Source organism: Gallus gallus, chromosome 1 (assembly GCF_016699485.2).
Source record: "Gallus gallus isolate bGalGal1 chromosome 1, bGalGal1.mat.broiler.GRCg7b, whole genome shotgun sequence".
Taxonomy (NCBI): Eukaryota; Metazoa; Chordata; class Aves; order Galliformes; family Phasianidae; genus Gallus; species Gallus gallus.
Window position 1 is genome coordinate 17,432,247 of NC_052532.1, and position 18,803 is coordinate 17,451,049.

The 18,803-nt window shown below is 36.9% G+C and overlaps 1 protein-coding gene across 5 annotated transcripts in view; it reads left to right on the forward strand.

The window, feature by feature from the left end:
- The window catches only part of FAM19A5 (family with sequence similarity 19 member A5, C-C motif chemokine like), a 421,841-nt gene that overhangs the window by 161,144 nt on the left and 241,894 nt on the right, over window positions 1-18,803 (forward strand). The gene's annotated exons all lie outside the window — the stretch shown is intronic.

An 18,803-nucleotide genomic window follows, 5' to 3' on the forward strand; every position in this document is an offset into this window, starting at 1 on the left:
AGGAAAACCTACTAGAATCCCACAATGGGTTTGAGAGAGAGGTGCAACATATCTCAAGACGTGTTGTAGATTTTCCTTACTGCACAGCACCGCAGCCCTAGCTCCTTTCCCAGCTGCAGCTGATCACAGCACACTGCTCAGTGCAAGATAGCAGTGAAAAAAATGTGTGCTTGTGTAGGTGTAAACATGTGTCAGCCTATTAAGCCAATTTTCAGTTCTAAAAGCAATAGATGCTCGTTTATTAGTATGGACTGAATTATGGGGAGGTATTAAGAACCAATGATCTGTAAACAGTAGGACCTGGTTTGCCTGGAAAACTATTTGTTACTTTACGTATGATTTCTTCATACTGATATTTTTCTCTGCGTTGATAAGCTTCTATGTATTAACTGCTTTATGGCTCCCCATTCTGGAACAACGTCTTCTTATAAAATTATGAAATCTTTAAGGCTGGGTGTCACTCAGTGGTTACAGAATGAATCATTTATAGTCAATGTGAAATGCTTAACACAGAAGCCTTTGAACCCTTCTCTTCTTCCAGGAAACAAACCTGTGATTTTAGGGAGGGTTTGAGGGTGATTGCCAAAGATCAGTATACGTGAACTGTTCTTAAGCAGTTAATTCCATTGTTGATTGAGTTAATGTGTGTTTTGCAGTGAATATGAGCCAGGGTGTTTGCAATCCGTTTAGTTTATGCAGACTATTGGCAGAATATATATGCTTCAGCTATACACTTATTTTCTCAGCAGGTATTTTATTCCAAAAGAGGTAAACTATATTACTCTGTGTGCATATCTAGTGGTACAGCTGAGGGTACATCATGAAAAATTTCCTTATACTGCTGTATGTGGTGTTAGAAGCAATGTTAAGAAAATACTTGGAAAACTGTAGAGAAGGATGATATTATAAGTGAAGAAGAGGTTGAGATCTGAAATAGTTTAATCTTGCCACATTAATTGTGCAAGACCTGTGAACAAGTCACATTCTGTCTCTGCCAATCCATTTGTAAAATGGTACAAAGTATGTGTACCTTGTGGAGATTTAATAAAATTAAATAAATAGTGTTTGCATGATGTTTGGGGAGATTTGAATCAAAGATGTGATCGTTTACTGTAAGTGCTTAGTAGGACTTAGGGTGGGGGAATATCTGTTATAGTATACAGCATACAGGTCTCACTAGCAACACAGCATTTTTAGAGTCTATGTATGCACTCTTTTGGTATTTGTTCTTCTTGTCAGTTTTTCATCACCGTCCTGTAAAGTTCAGCTACTTCTAACTGTGAAGTTAATCCGTACTCTTTAATTCTGCTAAATTTCTTTCTCCAATCACTTTATATCCATGTTTTCTTGCTTACCTTCCTGGATCAACATTCCATCTCTTAGAGATAATGCAGTTGAGTGCTGTCTCCTAGGAGTTATCATCTCTCTCTAACTCATATTCTATCCTTCCGCTGCCTGGAGACATACAGTTATGAAAGAAACTCAAGGCTGTGCAAACTATCATGTACTTTGATTTAATTTTGTTTTTTTGGTTTTTTTTCTAAATAGAAAATACTTATCTAGTTCAATATTTATTCTTTTTTTTCAGAATTTTTGTGCTGGCTATTTCTCATCTATGTATTTGTAATTATTTATGTTTACAATGGAAAAGAGAAAAGTTATTTTAGTTTCTACTTTTGAAGTTATTTTGGCATTTCCTTGTACATTTGGTGGCAGATTTGTAGAATTTCCTGTAGACTGTACTTACTACTTCAAGAAATGATGCAGTGAAGAAAGTATTTTGTAGCTTTTTAGTTATTGTGGATTTCTTTCTTTATCATGGGTTATTTGTCAGTATTTGTTCTGCAGTGTGATTCTGTATTGACAAAAGTCAGAGCTGTTTATTTTCAGTGCTTTATGAATTACTTTACTTTCCTCCCCCTTACAAATGTTTTTTTTTTCCCTCTTAGTATACTGAATTATCTTTTTTTAAAAGTATTTAACATTAGTTCATTTTTAGTGCTATATAAACATTATAAACACCTCTGATAAGAGATTGATTATGTCTAATTAGAACCTATGTATTGTATTTAGAAACTATGTGTTCCATTAATTCAATCCTGTGTACAGAATTTGTTAAGTCCATTTCAAGTTTCATTTGGTCCACCACAATAATCAGACACAACTAGGGAATTGTTTAAGTTTAGAGAACTGTATATTCAATTTGGTCCACTACAAAAATCAGATACAAGTAGGGAATGGTAAAAAGATCCTTTAAGAGGAATAAAAAGTGTTCATATGTTTCTTTATGGGTACCATGAAGAGAGGAAGAGTACTAAGCACATTGTAGCATCAGATTCAAAATGAACTTGAGAAATTGGAGGAATGCTTTGAAATCAGTAAGCTGTAAAGACAAATGCTAACTATTACAACTTAAAAATGAGGAATCAAATGTTGGTGCGCATAGTGGGAAGTCAATGTGTAGGCAACAGTAGTGTTTAAATATATCTTGGTGTTACAAAAGAACACAAATTAAAATTACTAAATTGCATGATTCTTCTGCATAAGAGGGACAAGTAGCTCTGGGACATACGGTTAGGAATGTCATTTGCAACACATGGGAGTTGCTATTGTTCTTGCTTTAGTGGGTGGAATGTCACTTGAGCATTTTCCCTTTTCTTGGGCATTAAGCTTAAAGAAGGAAATAGATGAATTGGATGAGATCCAGAGAAGACAAGCAATATCCAGAGCCAGATATTATGAAGACAAAAGGTTTGCTAGCACCAAATAGAAAGGTTGAGAGGTATAAATGTCAATAATATTGCAAGAAATAGCTTCAGTGAAAGATTATTATGAACAATTACTGATTGCATTTCCCATATCAGAGAAGATAGAGTAAAAATAATTAGCATAACTTGTAACAGTAAGGATTTAGGGTAGATAAAAGAAAGTTCTTTATTTATGACACACTAAATACTTGAAAAACTGTATGGTATTCAGCTCTCTGGAGTTTTAAAATAAGTGAGGCAAATCTGTACTAGATATAGTGTAAGGATACAGCGTCCTCCCCCAGAGTAAGGAGTGTAGATGAGACAAAACCTTTGTTTTTCAGTCTCATATTTGATGACTTATCTTCTTGCCTAGTTAAACTAGTATTTGTTTGTGAGGTATGATACAGAAATATTTAAAACTATTTTAATGATTTTGTAATCTAAAGTTTTTTACAAAGATGCACTGCGTATTTGCACACACACACATACATAATGCATATATATAATACATATATACAATGTGCATTCATTCATACAAAATGTGTCAGTATATATAAATATGTAAATAAATGTTCATGTTATTTATAGGTAAGTCATTATGCATGTGTATGTGTGTGCATGTCTGAGTATTATAAGTAAGTGATGCTAGAAAAATAAATGGACACAAAACCACTCTTTGAAAACTAAGACTTTGAAAACAGAACAATGCATGTTGAAAACAGAATCATGAAATCGTAGAGTCACAGAATGGTTTGGGTTGGAAGGGACCTTTAAAGATCATTAATGCTAACCCCCATGCCATAGGCAGGGACATTTTTCACTAGATCAGTGTCATTATCCAGAGAACTAAATCAGGGTGCCCAAAACCCTTTCCAACCTGGCTTTGAACACTTCCACTGGTGGGGCATACACAACTTCTCTGGGCAACTGGTTCCAGTGTCTCACCACCCTCACATAAAAAAAAAAAGAAAAAGAAAAGAAAAAAAGCCTTCCTTAAATCCAATCTAAATCTATTCTCTTCCAGTATACTGCCATTGCTCTGTTTAATTTAATTAAATTCATTTAACATACAGTTTGAGAAACAGTGGTAGTGTTTTTATTTTTACACGTGGGACAGCAGAAGCTGCCAGCAAGGCTGGAGGTGTTCAAGTTGTTATCTCTGTGGGATGAAGAGAGACAGATAATTATTACCTGTGGAACACGGAGGAGTTACCTAGGGAGAGAAAGTGAGAAAAATAATAATGTGCTTCTCTTAGGTACATAATTTTTAGCATCTGGCAAAGCTGTAAGTTTTAGTTCCCAAGGTTGTCTTTTGGGGGTATTTGGTAAGTCTCTGCTGACAAGCAGGCTGAGAGATCAGAAATACAGTAAATGTTTTGTGGAAGCTGTTCTTCCACTAACTAGATGTTTTGTCTCTCACTCTTTTGGTATATGAATTAATTCCTATGTTGGAAGGTCTGTTCACTTTGACCTACATAGTTTTATAATGGTTATAAAACTCACTCTGGATGAATGTTCACGCATAGGATCCATGAGTTTGATGACTCTGTTATGCAAGGATTTTTCAATGCTCACTGCGAAGAGGGAAGTGCATTTTGCATTTTTATTTCTGGGAAAGCTTGTTCCCTGTGTTGCACATTGATGGCAATTTTGATAAGTTTACTGGGATGAAAGGTTTTTTTAAGGTTAGACTCAGAGGGTGGTGGAGGCCCTGGCACAGCTGCTCAGAGAAGCCGTGGGTGCCCCATCCCTGGAGGTATTCAAGGCCGGTCTGAATGGGGCCCTGGGCAGCCTGAGTTGGTGGGTTGGAACTAGACAGTCCTTAAGGTCCCTTCCAACCCAAGCCTATTTATGATTCTATGATAGGTGAGGAGGATTGAGTTCCTGATTAGCTCTTCAGATTCAGTGAGACTTGTGCAGTGAGAAAATTCCTTCCAATTTTTTGAAAATTCAATCTTAAATTCATAGATAAGAAGTCTTTAAATCAAGTTTAGTTGCCACTGAAAACGCTAATTCATAGTGTTTATGACAGGATTTCAGTAGTAGGAGTGGTTTAAGTCTTCTCATTTTCTGAAAGAGCATATGACAATAGTATACATTAGCTTTTACATATATTGCAGTGCAGCAAAAATAAAACGTAAGCCAAAGCCAAAGGCAGGGGAAAAAAATCTAATTACTGATTTCAAGAAGTAGCTATAATCTGTTGCAGAAGTTATTTTATTCATGGATTAGGAGTCTTCAGTTTGAGGAAGACAGAGAGAAGCCTTGCTAGTTCTAATAAGTGGGGAGGAGGTTCTGGCTAAATAGCAGGAGGATGTTGCTTTTAAAATAGTGAAAGGCACTTTTCTGTGAAATGCTAATAGAAGAAAAAATGATATGCAAATATGGATGGTCTTGCAGTAGCCTTCTGTGTGAATGTTTAAAAATGATTATCAGTTCTTCAAGTGGGTATTTAGCTGTGTTTTTTGCAGCATGGCTGGAAATTAAGGATGGAAAGAGAGAAAAGGCAGTTGCTGTGTGTTTTGCTTCATGGTGGTTCAGCTGTCAATCAACAGGAATGACCTACCCAGGCCTTGTTGAGCTGCCTGATAAAGAATCACTTTGAGACAGGGGTTTCACAGATCAGTTCAGTCATAACGGCCATTGCTATGTATAAGAAGTGAGCCCTGCTTCACTGAGCAGCACTGAAAAAGGGTCATCCCTTGGAGTGAGAAAACAATTTTTAGGTTTCAGTGATTTTCTGTGGAAAGTCAGGCCGAACCATTTATATAGCCACAACTCATTGGGAAGTTTGTTCATCACAGGCTATATTTAAAAGTAAGATAAATACGCTTTTGGTTATTTTTAACTAGTTTTCAATAATGTTATGTTTGATTTGGAAAACAAAACAAAACAAAACAAAAAACCACACACAAAAAAAAAACATGCTTCCAGAATCACTTGTTTTAAAAGTGCTGTTGGCCTATGTCATGGCCACCTGAAAAAGAGAAGAATTCATACTTATGCCTTTGTGATAATATGTGCTTTTACAGAAAACCTAAAATAAATGTGTCCGCAGCCTTGTAGAACATTACAGTTCTCAGGTATTAACTGGCTTGTTTTGGAAGTTGCTGTTCATTGCCAGCAATTTCCCCAGCATTTTAGCTTAAAATGTCAAACTGAGAGGAATTTTGCGTTAAGGCATGCTGTGATCTGGAAAGGTGGACATGTATACACATGCTCTGTCCTGCTGTGTTTGCTCTTTGTGACTGCAGCGGAGTTGCCAGGTCACAACCTGAGCCAATGGTTCAGCACCAGGTGAGAAGGTGTGGCTAACCCACAGTGCTCAGGTGCAAGCAGTGCACCCCAGTGACTGGAAGGGGTGGAGCCTGGATCCACCCCTCCTCACCCTCATTTAAGGGTTAGCAGCTGAGGGAGTTGTATCTCTTTGGGTAGGGATTGTGCTCCTCTTGAGCTATTGTTGGTTTTTGGAAGGGGTGAGCCTGTTTTCCTTCTTTTGTTATCTATTACTGTTCTGTAGTGCCTGTATCCCATTTGAAAGCACTGTTTTAACGTTCTTTTGCCATATAGTGATGTACCTGCGCTAGCACAGCAAAATGGTTTTAATGTAAAAAATAAAGAGAAAAACATAAAGAAACAAACCAAAACCCTAAGAAATATTTTCATGTGCTGTCTTAAAATATGTGAAACTTCCTGCCTGCACAACCTCACTCAATTTAAATACTGAGACTAACCATATTTTAAAGACATACTGAAGTACAACCTTCAACTTAAGCTTTAACTCATATTTTGGCCTTGGGGGATTGTAACCAACGTGTTCCTGCCCCTAAATATCTGGTTGACATTAGATTGCCTTTCAGGGCATAAGCCAGGAATAACAGGAAGATACTTAGAAATAGGTTGTTATTTAACCAACCCTCTGTAGAACTTGGTCTGCACCCCAGCGAGGGCTTCTGGAACAGGGCATTTTACTGTCTTTGGCCCAGGCACAGACACCACTGGCACTGGAGCACCCAAATTTACCTCTGCAGCTGAAACGAACCCTAAGAATTAGGGATTTGAAAAATACAAATTGAGAAATGGGGGGATGTGGTTATGGCAGTCTTGAATACCGACACAGGGGTGAAAATGGGAATACATTTCCTAGCAGTTAACAGCTTCAGTGGCAGATTAAGTTCCAGTTATGTGATCATCATTCTTCTGTGAGTTTCTATTTCTGAAAAGTAATTTTTAGGCATCATGATTATATATAGCTTTGTGCATAAACATTACAAAACATTAAAAATTCCATATGTAGACTGTTCTGGTGAGTTTGTGCTCCTGCCCTTTGTAGGTACATGTGATAGAAATCTGTAATTGGCTTGCTGACAACTATATTTCTGGTCACAAAATTTATGAAGGAAGTGAAGGAAGACTGGCAGGCTTAGCCTGAACTGTACTATGACTCACAGGAAGGAGTTTTCTCATTTGCCTCAATGAATGTCTATAGGGAGAGGATGCTGGCTGTATCTTTTAAACTATGGAGCCAAGTCTTGGAAGAGATCTTTTCTAGAGCTGCTCATGCGTGAGAGTCTCTAGAGACAGCTGTTTTAAAAACAAAGCAAAACAAAAAAATCTGGCAGCATAAAATGTTAGGAGTTGGATAGAAGACTGCCTAGTATTCCATTTGATAGTAAGTGCCATCAATTTTGGATGTTTCCAGGATTATGTTCTGTGTCTCTACAATTAAAAAGAAAATAAGAAAAATGCATCACAGAACATTAGCATAATTGTTGTAATGCTGCGAAGTCTTTGCTTGCAGCCTGTATTTTCCTAGCTGTCCAACGTGCTATTTAGCAAAGGAACTATTTTTACATTATTTATTAGGTAAAGACTACATTTCAAAACCCATATTTACAGAAATAAGGCAAGAGGTTCTCCAACTCATGAAAGGAAACAAAAACTCCTTGAATTGTGTGAATTGAGGAGTGAAAGTAATCATTAATGAAATATAACAAATTGATTTGAGAGATACAGACTACTAGAAAAGTGAAGGTCTTGAAACAGAGGAGATATTAAATCCTCTCAAATCTTATGATCAAGCTTTTGCCTCAGCTGTCATGCTATGTTTTTGAGATAGGGAATACCAGCACTGTCTGATTCTGTCCATAGTACTTCTACTGTCTCAGGGATTGTTACTGCTGGATGCTGGAGCATCCAAAATAAATGAAAGCACAGATGGTGCTAATTGAAAATGTATTTCCAAATGGTCTATTTTCTAAACTGCAGATTGGGACTGTGTTTTAGTCCTGTCCCAAATATGTCTGTTGACTGGGACATCATCACATTATGCTTCTTTGGCTACCCTCTCTTTATATAGACAGATGAAGATCATTGCATATGGGCATTTTGATCAATTTATTTTTGCTGTCATTTTGCTGATGTCTGAAATGCTATTATTTACTTTATAGAGCCAGATACGATGGTCCAATTGGGCCAAAGACTGTAATTAGAGAACAAAGATGTCAGCATGGTTTATGAGCATGGACACCACACCACAGTTAAATCCCTTTCAGGTTGGAGATGATTCCCTTTCAGCTATTATGCTGCACAGTCAGAATGAGTTCAGTGTCCGTCCACATCTGGGCAGATGTTCAAATTGCTGAAGAAGAAAAAGGAGGGGAGTGAAGAAGAAAAAGGAGGGAAAAAGTAGGAAAATGGACCTGAGGTTAGCCATTGGATTAGCTGTGAAGGCTTTGTGTTAAACTAATCCTTTCTTAGTGAAGCCACGTTGCTTTTTGCTGCTTTTTAACTCCTGACCTTTGGACAAACTCGATGTCTTCAACACTTTCATTATTTTAGTAGCTGTTCTCTGAATTGCTTCCAATTTCTCTCCATCTTTCTTCCATGGTGTTCAGGTACCCAAACTGACTGCTGTGATTTAAATTAAATTACACTGGTTATTATAACATGGACAGGCTATCACATTGGGGGTGTATGATGGGATACCCTTAGAAGTGGTTACCCTCTGGTTGCAATGCTCTACTATACAGTTATATTAGACTCAGTGTTTACTAGAACCTCAAACTTTTTACTGCAGTACTACTGTTTCTTTGTAAGACAAAACCATTTGTAAATCAGCCTTCCAGCTGTATTCAATTCGACTTTTCCAGTTTTAGTTTCCTTATGTTGCCCAGGTTTGTTTACTGTTCAATATATTATTCTTCACTTATATTTACAGTATCATCCAAAACCATTTTTAGATTTTTATTCTTACATTTTTACTCATTCAGATTAGCACATTGCTCCTGGAATGAGTCCTTTAAGGGATGTACTTAAAGACAAATGCTTACTGTTTTGAAATCTGCCAAGCAGAGATTTTTTTGTTACTTACATGGGCGTATTTATTGCATAGATAATATAACAGTAATCTAATTAAATCTAAAAAATCAAATGTAATATTCTAATAAATATAATAAACCAAATTACTGGATTTCACAGAATGTTTCCTCTTGTACAGTAGAATTCATGCATCTATAGTAGGGAATGTGTGTATATTAAAAAATAGATAAAGTTTTGCTTCAGATTCACGTGTTAAACATTATTGAGTGTTTGTAATAATATAGTGTGTAGCCTTGGACCAAAATCCCTTGTGCTGTATAAAAACAGGAAAGAAGGCTCCAAAGGTCTTAAAATGTAAGATCAGAAAAGGCAAGAAAGGTGAGTAGGAGTCTAGTGAGTGTTACTTTGCCAGATGTACTGTGGTTATAATGCATTTAAAAGCCTATTGACTCATGGGTTCCTTGTTGGAGGAAGATCAATTGTCTAGATTAACTAATACACTTGGTAAAAAAAATAGCATTTCAGGTGTGTAGTAGGTCTGAAACAGAGTCTAAATACATGGTGAAATAATTTGCTAATTATTCAGATTATTTGCAAGGTTACTATTTCCATTCCCCCAAGTTTTATGTTATTAAAAGGGAGGTGGAGTGCATCCTGATATGAGTATTTTAAGCTTACGATGGAAGAAGCATAAAGGAAGTTTTGAAAGTTTCCTGCTGGTTGGCATAATGGACACAAAGGTGTGTGTTTGTAGCTTTGAATTTGTGAGAGACATGAATAAAGCAACTATGGTTTATATTTTAATTTGCATATTTGGTCTTTTCTTCAGATTGAGACTACCAGATATTTCCAAAATGACATATGAGCAGTTACAGTACATATTCTAGAATGTTTAGGAATGTTTTTCTTTTACATATTTAAGAAAGTGGCTTGTTTGTTTGTTTGTTTGTTTTTCCTTCCAATTTTTCTGGAAGGAGGTGGCCTTCTCTGGGTTTCCAGAAGCCAAAAAATTCTTTTGGTGCCTGTATAAATTGAGGTTGGGTTACCTAGAAACAGGGGAGTGAAGTACACAAAAATTATGTGTATTGATTATGATATATAATTTTCAAGCTATTGACTTTTGGTTTCTGTTATTTATTTTAGGAGGCTTTGTATTTTTTCTTTCTTTTTTTTTTTTTGTATTTTTTCTTAATGCTTTTTTAGTGTATTAATCTGTTGAGTGTTTCTTGTATGCCAGGTTTAGTTATATGGACAAGTAATATGCTTTTAATTTCTCTGTTCTATCACCTCGAGTTTTGATAGAAATGCAAAATACAATTATTATTTTTTTGTTTTTATTTGCCTATGTGAATGGCTGCCAGAGCTTCTACATAGACTGTCTAGGAGTCTTGGTGTCTTGGATAAGCAGTGTGAGCGACCATGATGTTGGCCAGAGTCTGGATGCCTAAATGAAGGGAAAGCCAGATAGACAGCTTGGTAATTCAAGAGAAAAGACATCTGCGACTTAGCTCAACATTTATTTTCTGAGCAGAAAATAGGCTCGTTAGGGTCTGGCTTCTTTTCCTTCTTAGTAGCCCAGAAACCTTAAATATTCTGCTCTACATCAGTACACTTGACGGCCCTGTGCCCAGCTGGTAAACCTTGGACAGACAGTTGCCAGCAACCAGGAACAAATGCTGGTAGAAACAGTCCTGATACTGGCCTTAAGCTTTGAAATAGAAATAGATTTGTTTAGCCAATTTTGTTTACACAGGACCATCAATCGTCTGCTGAAAAATTGCTCATTCTAAAGATTAACAATAATCTGTAATTAGTGTAAGGAGTTAGTGTAATTCCCTTCTTTTTTTAGAATGTAGAGAACTTCCAATGGTAAAACAATGTATTTGGAGAGGAAATTAATTAGAATTTGATAAATATTTCTTTCTGTAGCCATTTCTCATTATTTAAGTTCACAAAAATATATTTTTTCCTTATTTTAATTTTAAGAGGCAGTAGAGAAACTCTGAGTATGCATGTACAAGAACATAGACTACATATGCCCAGTTGGTTTCTTTATTTTTATTTTTATTTTTATTTTTACTTTTTATTTTTATTTTTATTTTTATTTTTATTTTTATTTTATTTTTTTAACCCAATACATAGTTCAAGGAACTCATGGATTACAAGATGAAGAGGTGAAATATTATTTCAGTTTTTTATGGTCTTACTCTCGCTTTGAGTGCTGGGAAATGCTTGACTTAATGGACCATGACTTCCAAATGTGATTGTATATAGGAAAACTGGTTTTGTATCATACAGTGCTCTGTGACATATGTGAATTCACAGTTTTGTAGAAATTCCAAAACAGTATAATTCTTGAACTTTTATGATTTTTATTTTTTGGTTTAGAAATAATTTCTGAGATCTGTAGGCATTTACATTGATCTTTTGAGTGTTTTGAGTGTTAATAATGTATTAAGAAATGTTTTCTGAAAATCAAATTTTAACTGACATGGTGGTTGAGGTAAATGTGACTTCATATGAGCATTACTATTCTAATATTTTTATATAGTATGTATGAAGAATGAAAATAGAATATAAAAGCCTATAATATTTAAGCTATAAGTAATGATTTGCACTGACTAATTTGGAAACAAACATGCCGATCTATCTCTGGAGCATTCATACCAATTGGTATCTCTGGAGATATTCATATCTCTGGAGATATTCATACCAATGGGTACTGAAGAGAATTAAGAAAGTGTTGTTTTGAGATGAATAGTAAAATACACTTAGTAGGTAAGACTCAAATATATCTTCTGATCAGGTAATAAAAGAAATTTCATTAAACTACTTCAGAGATAAAGTCTCTGGATCAAAAAAAAAAAAAATCTGCTAAGAGTTTTCCACACATCTCAGTGAAATCCATTCACATGTTTTAAATTTCATTATGTATTCACATATTGTAACTCACTGCATAATTCTATTTGTTCCATAAATAGAATGAATATTTTAAAGTGGTACATATGTGAATTTGGAAGAAAATCTGAGCTGTCACTAACAGAAAATTTATGCTGGCAACAGTGATAAAGTATCACATGTAAAAGGACTTGAGGGGAGGTTGTTTTGTTGCTTTTTGACTTTGAGATTGTGTGACGATGAGAACTACTGAAGCATATTGCACTGATTAAATGTAGTACTTGGGAGTCGCAAATGTCACAAAACATATGGAAGAGTAGGAAATTCTTCACCATTTGAAGGAACTGTCTAAAGCCTTGATAGCCTGGTCTAACGATTGTGCCAATAAAATAGTGAATGAAATGAAGATCTGGTAGCATTAACAAAACAAAACAAAACAAAACAACAACAAAGAAAAAGTGAACTAATTTTGGAACCAAGAGCTCTAGACTGCTATGGAATTAGTTTCTTCTTTCTTCTTCCTCCTTTGATGGAAAAAACAAGATTGTAGTCATAAACAGACATACAGATGCTATTAGCCTTCCTCTAGCAATAAACAGGCATTAATCTGTATATATTTGGGATTTTAAAAAATAAAATTTGAACACAAGTGAGCACATTTTGTTTCACTGAGCAGATTTGGAATGTGTAAATATTGCTAAATCAAATGCTATATCTTTTTTATTTTTTATTTTATTTTTTTTTCGTTAAGTGCTAACAGTAACTAGTCTATTTTTGGTGAGGAAGGGGAGAGATTCAGCTGTAAAACCTTAATTTAAAACTTTTTTTTTTTTTTTTTACGTTTAAACTATCTGTAGGCTGGTATAAAAGGAAGAGGGATGAGAGAGGTTCCTGGAAGCAGTTCACAGATATTAACAGGTTGTTCACTCACATGCAAGGTCACATTTTTAATGCATTTTAAGGAAAATGGAAAATTCATAGGTATTATTTCAAGAGTTTGAAATCTTTACAGGAGACAGTTTCCTAAAAATATTTTGATTCTTTTTCCTTCTAGAATCACACATTGAAACCTTACATGATTCAAACGCAAAACTAATTTACCATTTATTTCACTTACACTAAAATAATGAGATTACTAAAGTAAAGTAGAAGTACCCAGTCCATTGCAAGAAAATTAGTGTCTTGATATATAATGTCTTGGTATATAAATAATGGCTTGGTTTGGGAGGGACCTTAAAGATCAACCTATTCTCAGTATCATAGAATGGTTTGGGCTGGAAGGGCCTTTAAGATTCCAACCCCCCTGCTGTAAGCAGGGACACCTCCCTCTAGACCAGGTTGTTCAAAGCCCCATCCAACCTGGCCTTGAATTCTTTCAGGGAGGGAGCATCCACAACCTCACTGGGCAACCTGTTCCAGTGTCTCACCAGCCTCACAGTAAAGAATTTCTTCCTGTTATCTAGTCTAAATCTACCCTCTTACATTTTAAAACCATTTCTCCTTGTCCTGTTGCTACATGCCCCCATAAAAAGTTCCCCCCCAGCTTTCCTGTAGGCTCCCTTCAGGTACTGGAAGGCTGCTCTAAGGTAGCCCCAGAGTCTTCTCTTCTCCAGGCTGAAGAGCCCCAGCTCTCAGCATGTCCCCACTGGGGACATTCTCCAGCCTTCTGATTATCTTCATTGCCCTCCTCTGGAGGGCCCACTAAAACAGCTCTCTGTCCTTCTTGTGTCGGGGGCCATAGAACCGAATGCGGTAGTTCCAACCTCCCTGTTGTGGGCAGGGTTGGCACCCACCAGATCAGCCTGCCCAGGGCCCCATCCAACCTGGCCTGGAACACTTTTATTTTTCCTATGAAGGAAGAAAATTTTCTGCCCTCTCTTTATTTAATGCATACCTATTTAAACTCTTCTGTATCTGGAATTAGCTAATGTTTCTTTGAATTGCTGAGGAACAGAAGTTAGAAAATACTGTTGTGCATAGTCATTAATCAATCAAGAAAGAAATTTACCAATTACATGTCTTTTTTTTTTCTTAGGTAGGTATGATAGCATGAGGATCTAGACAGAGTTTTTTTTTTTATATTTGCAGATACAAAATACTATTTCGATTTATGTGGCATCAAGTATTGCCTTTTATTCTTTGAATAAATTGATTCAGCTAGTGTTATTTTGAGTCTTATCATCAAATCTTGTTTGTGCACAGAAGCTGTTGCAAAATGAGCTCAGATATGAAATTAAAACATGGTAACTATTCTGTGCTGTCTTCTGTTAAATTCTAAAGTGGACTAAATTACCCGAACAAAGAAATTTTAGGACTAATGGAATAAGAGTGTCTGTAGGAGAAGCTATTACAGATTGTTTTCCCTGGATAGATAAGCCTGGAGTCAGTAGAGGAGCTGGGTTTAATCTGGGTCATCTGACTACTGCTTGTGCAGCCTGTTCTCTGGGTACTTTCTCTCCACTAAGAGCCTTTTCTTGTGGAATTATGTGGTGATATTTTCACTGCAGTGGTAAAGATTATTATGGGATATCTGATGCTGTGATTTTGTGGTATCCTACTGAGACATCTATTCAGCAAATAAGATGCAGTTTCTGAAAAAGAAGTTACTGATCTAGTGTGATGTTGTGGTTATAGGAATATATGTACTACATTTTCATTGTTTGACATAGGCAAGGAACAATCTCCTATTTCTAACATATTTATTGTAATATGGAGTAAAAATGAAATCATTCGCACATTCCCTTTTTGAAAGCAGGATAACAATCCTATGTTGTGGCAGTTCAGGACTAAACACAGTTTAGAGTGTTAGGAGAAAAATATGCTTATGAAATCCATAGCATTTAGAATATCTCACTATAGATTTTGCACATGGCAATTACCAGGTGAAATTCTGAAAACAAAAATAAAGAAAAATTATATTTGGCTGTGTCAAATACTAAGTTCAGGGTACAGGAAAATATTTTGGTGGCTAACTTCAGAAACGTATGTTAAGAATTCTTGACTCCTTGTGTGTCCCTGGAGAAAAATAAATGCCCAGTAGTGAAGTCTAATGGAAGCAGGCCAAACACCTTTGCGCGGGTTGCCTGGGACTGCAACAGGAGGCTGTAGAAAATGGTAATCACAGCTGGGGTGTCTGAGATCCCTCTCCTCCCTGGAGATAAAACCCCTTGTTCAGGTTGTCACAGGAGGCTCAGGATGGCAACATCCTTCATTTGCCATCTGCAACCTGATAAGTACCAGAACACTTCTAAAGGCCCAGTGAGCTCTTGTTTGCTTTAAGGGCTGCAAGCAAAGGAGATATGCTTGTGTATGTGAGAGACGGGATGATATTTTGTGTCTTTGAGGTTATGGCACTTGATTGGCTCAGTTCCTTCCTCATCTCAAAGGGTTCAGCATCAACTCTTCTGTGGTTACCCTCAGTGGGCAGCTCAGCACCATACAGCTGCTCACATCATTTTTCCAGGATGGGATGGGAGACAGAATTGGAAAGGTAAATGTAAGATCTTGTGGGTTGAGAAAAAGACAATTTAATAGGTAAAGCAAAAACTGCATGTGCAAGCAAAGCAAAATAAGAGATTCATTTGCTACTTCCCATTAGCAGGCAGATATTCAGCCACTTCCAGGAAATCAGGGCTAATAATACATCAGGGTTTATTGGGAAGACAAATGCTACAATGTTTGTCTCCCACTCCTGCCTCTTTCTTCGTTACCCCAGCTTTTGTTGCTGAGCATGATGCCTTATGGTATGGGATTTCCCTTTGACCAGTTTGGGTCAGCTATACTGGTGCTGTCTCCTTCCAGCTCCCTGTGCATCCCCAGGTCCTTTCATCAGAGCAACATGGGAAGCTGAAAAGTTCTTGGCTCAGTGCAGCACTGTTCAACAGCTAAACGCTGGTGTGTTATCTCCACTATTTTCACTAAAAATCCAAAACATGGTATCATATGAGCCTCTATGAAGAAAATTAACTCTGTCCCAGCCAAAGCCATAACAAACTTTCAGAACACAGCCTCGCATCCAGTTGTCACATACAGCATGGTGAGGAGTTCAAGCACCTGCACAGCTATGTGAAGTCAGTTATTCCTTTGTGCAGCTAAGAGCTGACTACTTGTGGAGCAAGGAGGGGTGAGAAGCAGCATGAGTCTGTGTCTGCTGATTAAGGTTTTTACGGGAACTGTGGAAGTCCTGCTTTCAGTTCCTCTTCCCACGGTGACTGCTTAGTTATAGTCTCAGGAGGAATTAATATAAGGAAGGAAACTTTCTGACATGATAGAGATAAAACTCTAGGTGTCTGCAGATCATGAAGTAATGGTAGGCATGAACAGAGGCAAAACTCTAGGTGACCAGAGCTCATTAAAGTGAAAATAAGACTTACTGAGGCATACAGAGCTTTTTGACAGGTCATTTGGGCACCGAATTCTTGGCTACAATTTATCTAGTTGAAATGTATCCTTATATCAAAATGTCTTTAAAAAGAAAGAAGGAAAGAAAGAAAGAAAGAAAGAAAGGAAGGAAGGAAGGAAGGAAGGAAGGAAGGAAGGAAGGAAGGAAGGAAGGAAGGAAGGAAGGAAGGAAGGAAGGAAGGAAGAAAGAGAAAGAGAGAAAGAAAGAAAGAAAGAAAGAAAGAAAGAAAGAAAGAAAGAAAGAAAGAAAGAAAGAAAGAAAGAAAGAAAGAAAGAAAGAAAGAAAGAAAGAAAGGAAGAAAGGAAGGAAGAAAGGAAGGAAGGAAGGAAGGAAGGAAGGAAGGAAGGAAGGAAGGAAGGAAGGAAGGAAGGAAGGAAGGAAGGAAGAGAAAGGAAGGAAGGAAGGAAGGAAGGAAGAAAGGAAGGAAGGAAGGAAGGAAGAAAGGAAGAAAGAAAGGAAAGAGAGGAAGAGAAAGAAGGGAAGGAAGGGAAGGAAGGGAAGGGAGGAAGGAAGGAAGGAAGGAAGGAAGGAAGGAAGGAAGGAAGGAAGGAAGGAAGGAAGGAAGGAAGGAAGGAAGGAAGAGAAAGGAAGGAAGGAAGGAAGGAAGGAAGGAAGGAAGGAAGGAAGGAAGGAAGGAAGGAAGGAAGGAAGGAAGGAAGGAAGGAAGGAAGGAAGGAAGGAAGGAAGGAAGGAAGAAAGAAAGGAAAGAGAGGAAGAGAAAGAAGGGAAGGAAGGGAAGGAAGGGAAGGGAGGAAGGAAGGAAGGGAAGAATGGAGGAAGTGAGGGAGGAAGGAAGGAAGGAAGGAAGGGAGGAACAAAGGAACGAAGGAAGGAACAAAGGAACGAAGGAAGGAACAAAGGAAGGAAGGAAGAGGAAAAGAGAAAGAAAGAAATATGTTTATCTAATCTTTCCTTAATGACTAAGTACTTCTATCAAGTTCATAGAAAACCTTTCCTTGTTCACTCAAGATTATTGGATTTAGTAATGCTTCTGTAGGTTCTGGACTTTTGTTACTAATACTTGTCTTTGTTCCAAGTTTTTATCAGAAGGACCAGATATTGCAAATAAATGAAAACAAATCTACCTATTGTTCCTTAAGCTTTCTGTTGAGTCACTGTAAGAGATTTCTGTAGAGAAGATTTTCCTTCTTCTATATGGTATGTCATTCTTACAAAGGCAAATGCTTGTTCTTCTGAGTTTGTGTCAATCTGATAACTTCATGAAGACCTATATTACCTGTAACAGAAGAAAGAAAACTTGTAAAAACACAATTAACAGCAATCAAAGAAGAAAAGATGTATTGTGAATAATGAGTTTATATAGTTGCACAGCTCAGCAATGAAACAGCAGTAGTATCTCAGAGTTGCTAAGGTGGTTTTAACATATAGTACTCAAACATTTCTTTGGAAACCCAGGCTGGATGTGGCTCTGGGCAGCCTGGTCTAGTGATTGGTGACCCTGCACATAGCAGGAGGGTTGAAACTAGATGATCATTATAGTCCTTTTCAATCCAGGCCATTCTATGATTCTATGAAACTAGGCAATTTCCCTTCCTTATCTGATTTATGGGTTTGCTATATATTGTCTTTTTGTAGTAGTTTGAGATTATAAGCTATTTGATTAAAAAACAAACAAACAAAACTTATCTGTTTTAAAATTTGAATTCAATTAAACAATTTCATCAGAGCGTCATGAGAAATACTCAGTTATTTTCAAATGATTGTCTTTTTAAGACTGCTTTTACAATCTGGATCAGGGTGTGTAGACTCCTGGTATGTTTATTGATTACCTAATAAAAATTTTACACAGAAACACTTGATTAATTAATATATTGCAAAGAAACAAATACCTTATTACTGGGCATTAAAAAAATTATATATATATCTGGAAAAAACTCCATACGTCATCACTTAGTGTAGCTAGTATAATGAAAATTACCCAGGGCATTGTCCTGCTAGAAATTGAGTGTCTCCAAACATGGAGATCCCACAGTCTCTGTGGGATCCTGTTCCACTGTTTGACTGCTCTCAGTGTAATTTATCACCCCATTGTGTCTAACTAAATTTCCTGTGGTCATGATCTCATGTCTCATTGTTGTACACTTTCTAGAAGAATATCTCTGTCTTTTTTGTATTGTCTGAAACAATCCAGGCCATTAACTAACACCCAACCTATAACACTCCTGGAACAACTTAAAGCCATTAAGAGACACAATGTTTCCCAAGGCTCCTCTTTGCCAAGAGGTGCAACTGAACAGATGCAACTCTTTCATCCTCTCTGGGTCCATCCTGTGCTCCAGTCCCCTGACCAGCTTGTTGGCTCCCAGTGGACTCACTCCAGTACATCTTTTTTCTTTTCTGTAGTGACAAGCCAAAACTGGTCCAGCATTCCAGCTGTAGTCCAGCTACTGACCTTTGCTGCAAAGTCATGC